At 46.7% G+C, this 12713-nt stretch overlaps 1 long non-coding RNA gene across 1 annotated transcript in view; it reads right to left on the reverse strand.

The window, feature by feature from the left end:
- Window positions 1-240: 240 nt before the first annotated feature.
- The window catches only part of LOC143272482 (uncharacterized), a 45226-nt gene continuing 32753 nt past the window's right edge, over window positions 241-12713 (reverse strand). The window contains exons 4-5 of the long non-coding RNA XR_013050104.1: window positions 8088-8141; window positions 241-6721 (exon numbers count right to left, since the gene is read on the reverse strand). This is a non-coding gene — a long non-coding RNA (uncharacterized LOC143272482). The remainder of the gene's footprint in view (window positions 6722-8087; window positions 8142-12713) is intronic.

Below are 12713 nucleotides of genomic sequence, written 5' to 3' on the forward strand. Positions count from 1 at the left end.
TGCTCTTCAGTCTGCAGGGACACTCACCACTCAACAGACTGGATGGATGGGTGGATGGATGGGTGCATAGATGGATGGATGGACGGACGGACGGACGGACGGACGGGTGGATGGATGGATGGATGGATGGATGGATGGATGGATGGATGGACAGATAGATATGGCAGATAGCAACAAGACCCAGGACCTATGACCAAAAGGTTAAGAGCATGGGAAACACAAGAACGGAAGCCAGCCACATGTGGACAGTGTCACTTTACTAAAGGAGCATAAATATATCAAAGTCCCAGGCATGGACACGAAGAGAAACCACGGGAAGTAAGTCAGCACCCACATCAATTCAGGCTGTTATGGCAAACACCATGAACTAGGGGTAATAAGAACAGAAATGTGTTTTCTCATAGTTCAAGTGTTAGAAGCCAGCTTCTACTGAGGCTGCTCTCTTGGACATGCAGATGGCATCATCTACCTCCTTGTGTCTTCATGTAGCCACCCATCTGCATGTGCATGTGTCCTTGTAAGACCACCAGTCATGCTGGATTAGACATGCTACAACAGTTTTAATTTGCCTTTCTAAGTGCCAAATCACCGACTACAGCTACAGATTTGAGAGGCACAATTCGCCCCCAGGAGACCCACTTTCCCCAGGAGAAGGGTGTCAGAAAGCTGCCTTCCTGTGGGTGCTGTGTTCTCCAGGAATTTCTTCCTCACCTTTTACCCACTCTGTCTTTTCCAAGCCCTGTGAATAGAGTGCTAGGTGGGAAAGGAACTACGTGAGCAAGAAGACCATATGAGTGTGCAAATATTTTCTTCTTGGTTAAACCCAGTGTTTTCCTCGGAGAATACCCCAGTTTGTCTCATGTTCTGCTCTGGGATGTTTCTGCCCAGTGGCTGTACTTTAGCTAAGGACGAACTCCAACCCAGTGTCCTTTTTGTTGACTGTTTTGTTTTGAGCCTGTGGGCAGTACACCAGCTAGAAACCTAATGCCCATGAGTTAATGTTTTGAAGACACATTTTAAAAGCTCACTGTCTGGAAGGCCCCTGAGGGTCCTGTTACTGCTTGGAGCATTGTTAAGAGCAGAGTGTTCTCAACCCTGCTTCTAGGAGGGACTGGGGGAGCCTGGGATCTTGAAAAGCAGCTAATACGTTTTGAAATATAACCCCCAGCTAACTGATAACCCAAACAGGATTTCATGCGTAGTTTCCAGTGTTGAACTTTCTAATCAACGACAGCAGTGCTTTTCTCAAGGTGTTTGTGTTGGTTTCTTCATAATGCTGGCAGTCTTCGTTGGAATGCTCTTAACCAATGGAGGTTTTGAAGATTAAGCCCTTCCAGGGCAGAGCCCATGCCCAGGAGCAGTTAGCCAACACAAAATGACTCCATGTGTTTCTGTATGCTTTGTTGTTGTTGTTGTTGTTGTTATTGTTTGGTTGGTTTTGGTATTCTTTTCATCTTACTGGATTTTGTTTGTCTGTTTTGATTTTCTGAGTTTTTGTTTTGTTTTGTTTTTTGAGAGAGAGAAAATGAACCTGAAAAAGGGTGGGGAGGGAGGGAGGGAGGAAGAGGAAAGAATATGAACAAAATATATTGTATTGGGAAAATCTTCACACTGGCACACGCCAGTGAAGCTGAAATGTTACTTTTCCCCAGGACATGCCAGCTAATGGGAGACAGTGCCTGTCTTATCAGGGGTGCTTGCCAACAATAAAGGCATACATTCTCTGTTGTCTGCTGATTCTGTCTCTAGAAGAACTGTGTGCTTTGATTAGATGTGCATGGGAAAAGAGAGAACTGTAATCTGACTGTGTCACATTATAAGGCTTAAGAATAACACATGTTTGGAGGCTCTGATTAGGGACTAAACTTCTGCACTTGGCCCTAGAAACCAGCACGAACCAGAACAAAGTCTCTCCCTCATGGAAATGTCACATCCTCAAACTAGTTTAGAAACAGATGTTCCCCAAAGCAGACTACTTATAGTTACAAAATACAGGTCCACTCACGGCAGCATCATGAAGAAGTCTCCTCTGTCCTAATCCCACAAGAAAGAACTCTGAAATATCCCCCTTGGTTTTTGTTGGGTTGTTGTTGTTTTGTTTTGTTTTGTTTTTGTTTCTGGCCTGTATCCATTCCTTCAACTCTTGTTGCTTGAGGTTCCACCTTATGAGGGTTGTTCCCAATGAGACCAGCGCCCTCTCCCAGTCCATCAAGGGCCATTCTGTTCCGCAACTGGGATGTCATTCAACTCCTGAATCACTAGCACAAGCCAGTTATTAGTAGATCTTTTAACTTAGTTTTTCTGACACAAGTTACAAAGCAAACAAAGACGAGCTGGCATCCAGACCCTCAACCTTGAAGAAGGGGCAAGGAAACCCTCCAGCTTCCCAGCTATGCCGCTTTTCTCCGTCCACTTCAACCTTCCATGAGTTCATTGTTGACAGTGCTCGCAGTCAACCTTCCTCTGGAGATGAGCCCACTGAGGAGCTACCTTCTGGCCTTTCATTATTATTCAGAATCAAACCAACATTGAGACTCTGGGGACTCCCAGTCAAGAGGGACTATGGCCTAACCTAGCACTGGATCTCTGACTCAGAACTGAATATCCAGGGCACACTGGGGACTTGCATGATTTGAATATGAAATGCCCTCCACACCCTAACTCACGTATTGCATGCTTGATTTTCAGCCGGAGGCACTGTTAGGGGAGGTTGTGGAAACCATGAGGTGAGAGCTAGCTGGAGGGCATGGGTCACTGGGGACTGGCCTTTGTAGGTTCTGTCTAGTCCCTGGTCCCTCTCTCTGTGTTTGCCCTCTAGAACAGCATCCCTTCAGTGTGGTCCTGTTACCACTCGTCTGCTGGCTGTGAGGACCCTCCTGCTTTGGGGGGTAGCCACTCACTTCACCGTGGACCGAGAAGCAATGGGACCAAGAGCTATAAACTGAAATCCCCGGAACTCGGAACCCAAATCAATTTAAAGGAGCCCTTTAAAGTTCCCTCTTGGTGTTTTTGGTCACAGCTATGCAAACGTAACTAACACAGAGGCCGATGGGGTTGGATTTGCTTCCTTTCCCCTCGGTTACTCCCATGGGTTAAGAGACAGGGGAGGCACCTGGAAAGAAAGGTTGCAGAGAAATGGCCTCTTCATCCCCTTTACAGATGTTTGGAGACATAAAACATCGGTCAGCCCAGATGTCCCCCTCCAGATCAGGTACCAGAAAGGTCGATGTGCTCCTGACAGAGGGACATTTCCTGTCACTTCATGGCAGAGCCTATCTGTGGCCACATGAGCGGGGAGGCTCCTTATCCTCAGCTTACTCTGGGTCCCCTCTTTATAAAACACTGTGTGAGCCCAAGAGGAAAGGGGTTGTCTTTTAAAACAAAACAAAAGCAAACTACTGTCCCTCAGAACTCAGGAAAATTGCTTGGAATACACCTCCTCAGTGGTTAATCCTACATGGCTCAGCTCCTGAGAGTCTAAGGATGCATCTGAGGACATCTAAGGCATTGGGTTCTCGGGGAAGCTGCACAGTTGCTTCATTATACGTTCATCAGAGGCAGCAGTTTGTGTAGTCATTTTTATCGCGACAGTGGCCAGACAGGGATGCAAATGCACTTATGCCAGAGTTTCTGAGTCCGATCTCCATGTACAAGGTCCCTACACCCACCCAGACAAGCTGGCCGGACATCAAGAGGAGAGAGGGTGTGCTTGCCTCTGGACTCCTGGGAATGTCTACGCCGTGGAGTCCCATGGCAGTGTTGGAACTCCTGCTGCTGAGGGGGATGTGAAAGGGAGGGTGTGCCATTGTAAGGGAATCTAGTGTTTATGGGATCCAAACATAAATGTGGCCTCCTTTGTCCTCTTGCGCTGATAAAGTGTGGGACTGTCTGGTTTGGTTGTGTGGACATTGTTCCCACCAAGCCGCTCCGTGCCGCTCCTCAGCTCACCGCGCTCTGTGTGACATGCCTCTTGGCTTCTAGATGGCCGAAAGGAGGCAATTAACAAATGCTGTGCCTTTTGTTTAAGTTTTAATATGCTCATTATTGGGAGGCTTGAAGAACAGATGCTTGTGTAAGATCTTTCCCCTAAATGAGGTGGGGCTGCTCGCATTCCTAACGTTAAAAATGGGAGGAAAAGATTATCAGGAAGGAAAGGAAGACTTCTTCCTTCTCCAGGAAGGCTGACAGATAAGCAGCCTCTGGCCACTCGGTGGACTCCCTCTGCCTTCTGGATTGGAAGGTTCCAGCATGAAGTAGAATTTCCAGCTAGGAGCCCCAAAGCAACTCACTTCTTATACAAAAGCAGAAGCTAAAGGCAAGGGCCCCCGAGGACCTGCAACTGGGAAGGCAGTTTGCCCGACTCTGCCACACTTCCTGATTGTCTTCCATGTGTCCTCCTTCACTCCAGCCAAGCCTCTGTCTCTTGCACTGAGGAAATCAGTACCTGTTTGCACTGAGGTCTGAGTTCTTCCAGAACAGGAGGTGAAGGTGCGCCTGGGCAAACTGGGGACAGTCTGCTCCACCTCAAGGAAGACTAAGGAAGGCTTGGTCTTGCCTCTGAGGCTGAAACTGACAACGTGACATTTGCCTTCACTTAGCAGTCTGATGTCTTTGAACATGTGCATGGGGCGCGGAACGGCAGAGCCTATATGCATCATGGTAAAAAGAAAGAGAAGATGAAGGATGGGTTGAAGCTCCTAAAGCCCCAGCCTGTCCCTGCTCTCTATTCCTGGTTGGAACAAATGGCCTCACACTCCTGGAACATGTGTGTCAGCTGGTGTCCCTGTGGCAGTGGAGACCATGATGGCCCCAGAGATAACCACACCAGGAGGGCAGGAGCAACATCCCTCCTTCTTCACTCTGTGAGACACAAGTCCAGGGCATTGCAAGCATGGGTCTTCTCGGAGCAGTCTTCCTCCTGCTACTTAGGTCTGTAGGAAGACTTTTTATTTCCTCCTAAAAAGGAGAAGTCAATTCCAGATATTGATCTCAGACCGCTCTTCTGGAAAAGCAAATCAACTTGACCAGAATCTAGGAAGAACTCTAGATGTACCCAAAGGTTCATTAGATGAAAAGAAAGACACAGAGGGAGGCAAGAATGTGGATGGGGAATCGGATACAGATCAGGACCAGAGAGCTCAGGCTCAAACGATACCCAGATCATCTCTGCCTCACCCTGTGCCCACACAAACCAGTAGGCACTCCTGGGCCCTGGTTTCCTCGCCTGAGGCTGGATTATGAAAGTGTCTCTTCCCGTGATGCTGTGATGGAGCTTAGATGTGCAGGAACAAAATAAGAGTGGTTGTTCGTACCAGGCTTTATGAGTCTGCTCCCCAGGCAGTTTTCCCCATGGCTGACCTTCAGAGACTGACATCAAAAAAAGATGGCAGGGACTAAATTCTGTTCTCTCTGACTCTCGAGCACGGAGACAAGCTCAGAATTGATCCTGACAGTCCCCTGAATGAAGAGCACTTCTGGCAGAACTTTTCCACTCACAAAGTCTCCAACTAATTATGCTAAACAAGCTTCATTCTGAGCCAGAAATGTGATTGCTCAGATTTTCGTTAGAGAGGTGGACCAGGAGGCTCCTTTTCTCTGTGCATCCAGGGATCTGATAAGACACGGGAAGGATGCACTGTCGCACAGAAGGGAAGAAGATGAAGAAGAGGGAGGAATGGGGTCCTCGGGAATGGCTTTCTCTGTGCAGGCCTGCGGCTTCATTCTGTAAATGTCTTTTCACCGTAGCAGTGAAAGTGGCGAGTACCACACCAGCAGTAGTTCTCCATGACAAGCAGTCAACGCGAGATGAAGCTAGCCGCAGCCGCGGTCCAGCAATGAAGCATCACTACGCCCTCTAAGGTGCAAGGGTTCTTGTCCTCCATGGAAACTTGGCATCTTTCTGTCTCTTCTGCCTCGCCTGTTGCTGTCTATCAAATGTCACTCTGGTTTTACAGCTGCTGCCCAAAGGCTTCTGCTCACAACTTCCCTGCAAATCATTGGCTAGCAATAGTCTAGGGCTAGATTCTGTGTATGTATGTCTCACCTTTACCATCCAGGAAAAAGAGAGGGCCGAGGTTGGTCAGCGTGCTGGCCTATGGACTCGCTTGGCTATCCGTGGCTCTTGCAGAATACCACTGCACAGAAAACTTGAAGGTGCAGATCAGATCTGTAGTCTCATCATTTACAGTAAAACCATATTAAAAAAGAAACCTTTAATCTTCAATAGTCACTACATTCATATGTGTGGGCTTTAATGTGTTGGATGTGACCCTGATGGGGCAAGCAAGAAATGATTCAGACCATGGAATTCTGGGTAAAGGATGTCAGTCAGAAGACCAGGAGAGCCAGCCCACAAACAGAATTGGATGGAGTTCTTGCAGAATTATGAATGTTCTGTTAGGTCAATCTCAATGTTATAAATAGTTAGGATAGATTTACTATTATCAGTCATGTATATTTTTATAATATCCTTTCCTGTCAGCAGGAGGGTTTTATTAGTCCAGTCAGCCAGGACAGCCTACCTGGCAATGTGCTGGACCATCAGGGCTCTTCTAGCTCCTGATCTAGCTCCCACTCTGGTTGTGCCTGTAGCTAGAGTTCTGGGATGTGGATTGGGCCACAGAGATGCTTCAAGATATCTGATTTACAACATCACTGATTTGTGGTGCTGAGATAAGTGGCCGGCAAGGTTTCCATGCAACCAATAGTCCATTATACACATCTGGAGGAAAAGGCACACAATTAGATGGGTGACGGAGGAGATGGTTTGGGAAAAGTATCCAGATCTTGTTAAACTCTTTTACAGCCCTGAGAATATTATTTAACTTCAAGAAAACACTCTCTCTCTCTCTCTCTCTCTCTCTCTCTCTCTCTCTCTCTCTCTCTCTCTCTCCCTCTCTCTCAGATGTAGAGAACATACAACATGCACATGGACTTCAGAGGAGAGTAATAAAGACAGTACGTAGCAGCAATTAATAAATAAAAGGCTTGCAGAGGGTAGTTCACAGGAGGAAACTTCTGTTTATGAATTTGGCTTCAGTCTTAGCGACAGTAGAAAGTGATGCACTCATCCTTGTGCCCTGACATATTTCTTCAAGCCATTCCATTATTCTACTTGTAGTTCTGATTTTCAGTCAGAGATGGCCAACACCATTATTCAGTAGCTAATATTATTGCAGTGGGTCACTTCTTTTCCTTCCTGTAGTAGTGAGTATCTGTGCTTTTATGGTGTGGACTCTGGCAGCCCCGTGAGCTAACCCAAGGCCATGTTCCCCACTAGCTAATAGCAGCCATGGTGTAGCTCATGAGTCAGCTTCCTGTGCACCTGGTATCCACTCTGATCCTTCCAGGAGGTGGCCTGAGGGAAACCCTGCTTCTCTCACCTGAGAGCAAATACCCAGGCCTACGAATCCTGTCTGTCCTGAGCATGCAGGGGCACCTCTGCACTGGTTTAGCTGGTCTTATGTCACCATCCCAACCATAATCGTTAGACTGGCCTTCTTATGGTGACTATGGAAGGCTGGTTGTACTCTGCAACTGGGGGGAAAATGTGTCCTTTCCCAGCCCATACAAGATCATCCCCTTACTTTTTAGCTCATACCCTGTAGCATTGACCCCAATAACTGGCCTCAGGTTTGATTTTATTAATAAGAACTTTTAAGATTCCTGCTACAATACCCTTACTTCAAACACTAGCAGAAGCCAAGTACCAAGGATGCATGGGAGCAGAGACTTCTGACCCAGAGAGCTGAAACATGTGGAGTAAACTCTCTACCCAAAGCCCCAACCTAATGAGCCCCAGAGACAAAACAAAATAGTATAGAAGATATCTCTGAAGCACAGTTTGAAGGAGCAGGCCAAGTCCCCAAAGGCCTAGGAAAAGGCTTCCAAAGAATATATATTCTGTTACGAATAGCTAAAGGCATGTGTATGTGTGTGTGTGATTGAAAGTTTTATCTCATGCCCCTTTGAGTAAGATTAATATCAGACAGATCAGTCTTATGGCACTGAATGGGCTTGACTGATACAGATGTGACCGGCAGATCACAAGAGCGGTTTTGTACAATGCACTGGAAATGTTCACTTACGGGAAGGAAACTTCCGTGGTTCAAAATATACGATGCTGGAGAGTTCAAAATTATCTGAAAGAAAAAAGCCAGAAATAAGATGTCAACGACTTCATTTTCGTAGCCTATATTGATGACTGTGAAAAACTTTTGGCATCAATAAAACTTGAGTGATTGCCTTTTCCAATTGTCCAAAATGAGAAGCAGACCCAAAGAGGCACATTTCTGCCAAGGGAGATTTCTCTTAATTATCCCTGAACCTCATTTGCTGCAGGGTTTAGCAAACAGCCAACTCCTTCCCTCTCTCTAGCATGACCTTATGTGCATGCTCACTTGCACATGGTCATACACCTGCACACATGTACACGAGCACACATCCATGAAGGTTTCTAACAAGGACAGGGTGACTTGAAAACATGAACAGCAGACTTGTGAAGCAGAAATATGGGCAACAGCGCAGGACAGATAACAAACGTTTGCCAGAGTCTGTATCACATGGGACCTCGTTTGCTAAGAGGTCCTCGGCCTCTGTGTTTGGATAAATGAGGGCTTGGATTACTCAAAGTGACTGGCCTTTTAAAACCACACAGAATTCTTCTTTTTGCAATAAAACCTCAAGACTCGCAAGGCTCAAAGAAGTAGAAAAGCCATGTCCCTTAGGACTAAGCCAGAGAGGAAAAGAAGCCCCAGCCAAGAGCATTGTTTCCAGCTTATACGGGATCGCCTCCCGTCCACATACCCGTTGTGATTTGTAAAGGAGGTTAAGGGTCCGGGTTAACCACCAAGATTAGAAGTTTGAGTCCGGCAGGGAGCTGCCTGGAACTGCATCTGGATGGGCCTGAAGGGAGCATGAGCATTCTTTATGGACTGCAGCAAAGCTGCTATATCCCCTTGGTGACTAAATCCAAGACGCCAGAGATAAACTTCCAAAGGGCAGTGTTTTCTAAGGGCAGAAGGTGAAAGGAACAAATGGTACTTCGTCTCCCAAAGGTTTTGGAGATTATTAGATTACCATTTCAAGGCAGGAACATTCTGACTTGATGTACTGTTTGGACTCAAGAGGAGAAAGCTGAACCAAAGCAAATCTGTTGAGTTCAGAGATGGGGAAGAATTTTTCTTCTTCCAACTTCACTGTTTTCTTCTTCTGTTGATTCATTATATCTGCAAACCCTAATACTTTTCTCATGTGACTGACACTTTTCTTTTTAACTTTCCTAAGTCTCCTTATTGGAGTTAACTCTTCTTCTTTTTTTTTTCTTCCTTTGAGACAGGGTTTCTTTGTGTAACAGTCCTAGCTATCCTGGAACTCACTTTGTAGACCAGGTTGGCCTCAAACTCACAGAGATCCACCTGCCTCTGCCTCCCATGTGCTGGGATCAAAAGCGTGCACCACCGCCACCCAGCTTTGAGGTTACCTGCTGATCAAGCATGTTTACATCAAGACTATTTGGGGTAGGTCAGTGTAGGGACCACTGAATACTTTGACCCCAGACCACGTGGTCACTTCTTTCTTCTTTTCCCTCACCCTGTTATAGTGTTTAGTATCTAAGGAACCTAGGCAAGGCTCTTGTCCATCATAAACCCAGCCATCCAAGTTCAATGATAGCTAGGATGATGCTATTATCCAAGTAGGCAAAGCCTCGGCCACCCCAGCCCTTCATAAGCAGTTTTCTTTGAGTTCTCTGTGCCATGTAGACTGGGCTTCAAGGGGACTGTTTCAGCAAACATCACCTGCCCAGCAGGCACCAGTAGCACCCAGCTCTGTCACAAGTCTACCGCGGATGCTGGGAAGCACTTTTTCCTAATAAGCAGAATTGGAACGACCTGCTACACTTTTGTTTAAAATATGAGCAACTTTTAAAGACAGCTATTGTATGCTTACATTCACTTTCCTTCCTGTGTTTCCAGTGCATACAGTTGGCATTTGAGCACTGAAAGTGAATCACAATGCAGAATGTGCATGAGGTCATCCCAGCAGTACCTCACACGGGGAATTCCAAGTCAAATGCTATGCCTCTGTGAAGACCCGTGACCAATCTGAAGCCACTGTCCAGCCTGCTAACCAGCTCACCTCCCTCCCTGTCCTTAGTGAACACAGACTCATCTGGGTGACAGAGGGGGCACTGAAGGGAGAGAGGGAGCCACAGAAGCCTCTGCCAGCCAGCGGGCTTTCAAATGCTGCTCTAAACTGTTCTGGATTGTCTGAGATAACATCACACCATGTTTGTATTTCTCTTCTAGACTTTATAACAACATAGATAAAGATATTTTAAAGAGTTTTTCATAAAATTATACTTGGGATGAGAAAAATACTAATATATATCAGGAAACATATTCTGAGAGTGGGTGTTGTTCAGTGGCACAGGTCCTGCCTAGTATGTATAGAACCCTGTGTTCCACACCCAGTAACATTTACACACACACACACACACACACACACACACACACACACACACACACACACACACACACACCAGAACTCAGTTTTAGCATTTAATAATGATGGCAAAAGAGCAGGACCCCCTAGAGAGGCCTGGGTGGGGTCCAGAGGATACAGCTGCGCAATGACAATCTCAGGGCTTCACTGTGGCCCCAGTGCTGTGACACAGAAGAAAGAGCCATGCACCTGAGTGAGGGGTCAGAGGTAAGTGCAGAAGGAGCTGAAACTGAGGGGCTGTGTAAGCAGGGAGTTTCCTTCCTTGGATGTTGACTTTTTTCGTAGAAACCCATAGAAGTGCCACAGAATCCTTCACCAGGCAGGAATATAAAAACCCAAATGTTGACTTTACCAAAAGGAGTCTATTAATACACCGCAGGAGGGAGGCAGCGAAGACCAGGTGATTTCACACCATATGAGAAAGGACGGACAGAGGGAAAAGGGAGCAATTCTGACACAGAGACCTCTGGGGGGGCATCTGGAGAGAGGTTTCAGCTGAGCGTAGTGGAATGGGTGCATGAGGAGGTTGGAATGAGAGGGGCAAATATGATCTCGGCGAAGGAGACTGTTAATAAAACAAAATGAATGCATGGCAGTGCGTGCGAGGCAGATGCAGGCCTGGAGCAAAGACACTAAAAAGGAGACATGGCAGATGGAGAGGCAGCGGTGCCATGGAAGATGCACTGAGAGACGTGTGTGTCACAAGCAGAATGGTGTCCTGAGTGAGCACACTGAGTTCATACACCTGAAGGCTCTCAAAAGGAACCACTGTACACATAGTTCACATAGTTTAAATTTACTTTATTCTGGTGTGTGTTCTAATGTTCAAAACCATTGGATAAAATTATTCTCTAAATCAATATACCATATCTTTCAAGAAATCTCAGGTGCCCTGAAACCCAAAGAATACCTCTCAGGGTCACCTGTAACTCTAATACTACACACCTGAGCATCTACAAAGCATCAGACATGACATGGTTTTAGGACATGGAGAATACAGTTAGATAGTGAGATTTGGGGGCCAATGAATGGTGGGCAATGCAAAAAATGTCAAAGGGGGAGGCTCTTGCTGTGGATATCGTTCTGTATAAATAAAATGCTAATTGGCCAGTAGCCAGGCAGGAAGTATAGGTGGGACAAACAGAGAAGAGAATTCTGGGAACAGGAAGGCTGAGTCAGAGAGACGCTGCCAGCCGACGCCATGACAAGCGAGATGTAAGGTACCGGTAAGCCACAAGCCACATGGCAACTTATAGATTAATAGAAATGGGCTAATTTAAGATAAAAGAATGGTTAGCAAGAAGCTATCCACAGCCATACAGTTTATAAACAATATAAGTCTCTGTATGTTTACTTGGTTGGGTCTGAGCAGCTGTGGGACTGGCAGGTGAGAGAGATTTGTCCTGACTGTGGGCCAGGCAGGAAAACTCTAGCTACAGGCTCTGTATTAGGGACTAGCGAAATGGAGATGAGGAAGAATGGAAGATAAGCGATAGGGGATATTGGCTTTGATGGCCTCCATTGGAAAGGGACTGTAGGAGAATCAAAGCAAACCCAAGGCAGAAGTAGGGTAAGGAGGTGCTTGATTTATGTCTGAAGACGTGTGGTTCGTGTTGTCTATGCGCCACCAGACAGGAGACACTGAGGAAGACAATAGGTCCATTGTTCAGGGAGGTCTGCTAAAGATAGCATTTGGGAGTGACTCGCTGCACAAGGCCCAGCTGAGAGCTCAAGGCATTCAGCTTCTCAATTGGGGTATGTAGACAGGGGTTGACTAGATGTTTGCCTTCTGCCAAAGAGTCCATGGTCTGGCAAAGAAGCAATGAACTCACCCTACAGCAACCCCAGGAAGAGAATGGTAGGTGGTGGCAGAGGCAAACTGAACACTCATTGCCTGGAGTCAAGGCTCAAGTGAAAATGCTGTGGGAACCTACAGAAGACAAGGGAAGCAAAGGTAGCTTGTGCTAGACCAGAACATTTGGAAGATAGTTTTATGAGCAGGGCTGGCATAGGCTCAGGGCTCTGTAGACTACTGCGGAACTCACCTGGAGGAAGAATTTCTCAGGAGCTTCTGGCAACGTGCAGAGAACTGGAGTCTGCTGTATGGAGGCAAAGGGAAGGCACTGAGGACTGTGCCCGGCGGGGAAGGCACTCCAAACACCTGGTCATTATAAGGTGGGCGCTTACACCAGTGTGCCGCCTCACCAACT

This window comes from Peromyscus maniculatus, chromosome 3, assembly GCF_049852395.1.
Source record: "Peromyscus maniculatus bairdii isolate BWxNUB_F1_BW_parent chromosome 3, HU_Pman_BW_mat_3.1, whole genome shotgun sequence".
Lineage (NCBI taxonomy): Eukaryota > Metazoa > Chordata > Mammalia > Rodentia > Cricetidae > Peromyscus > Peromyscus maniculatus.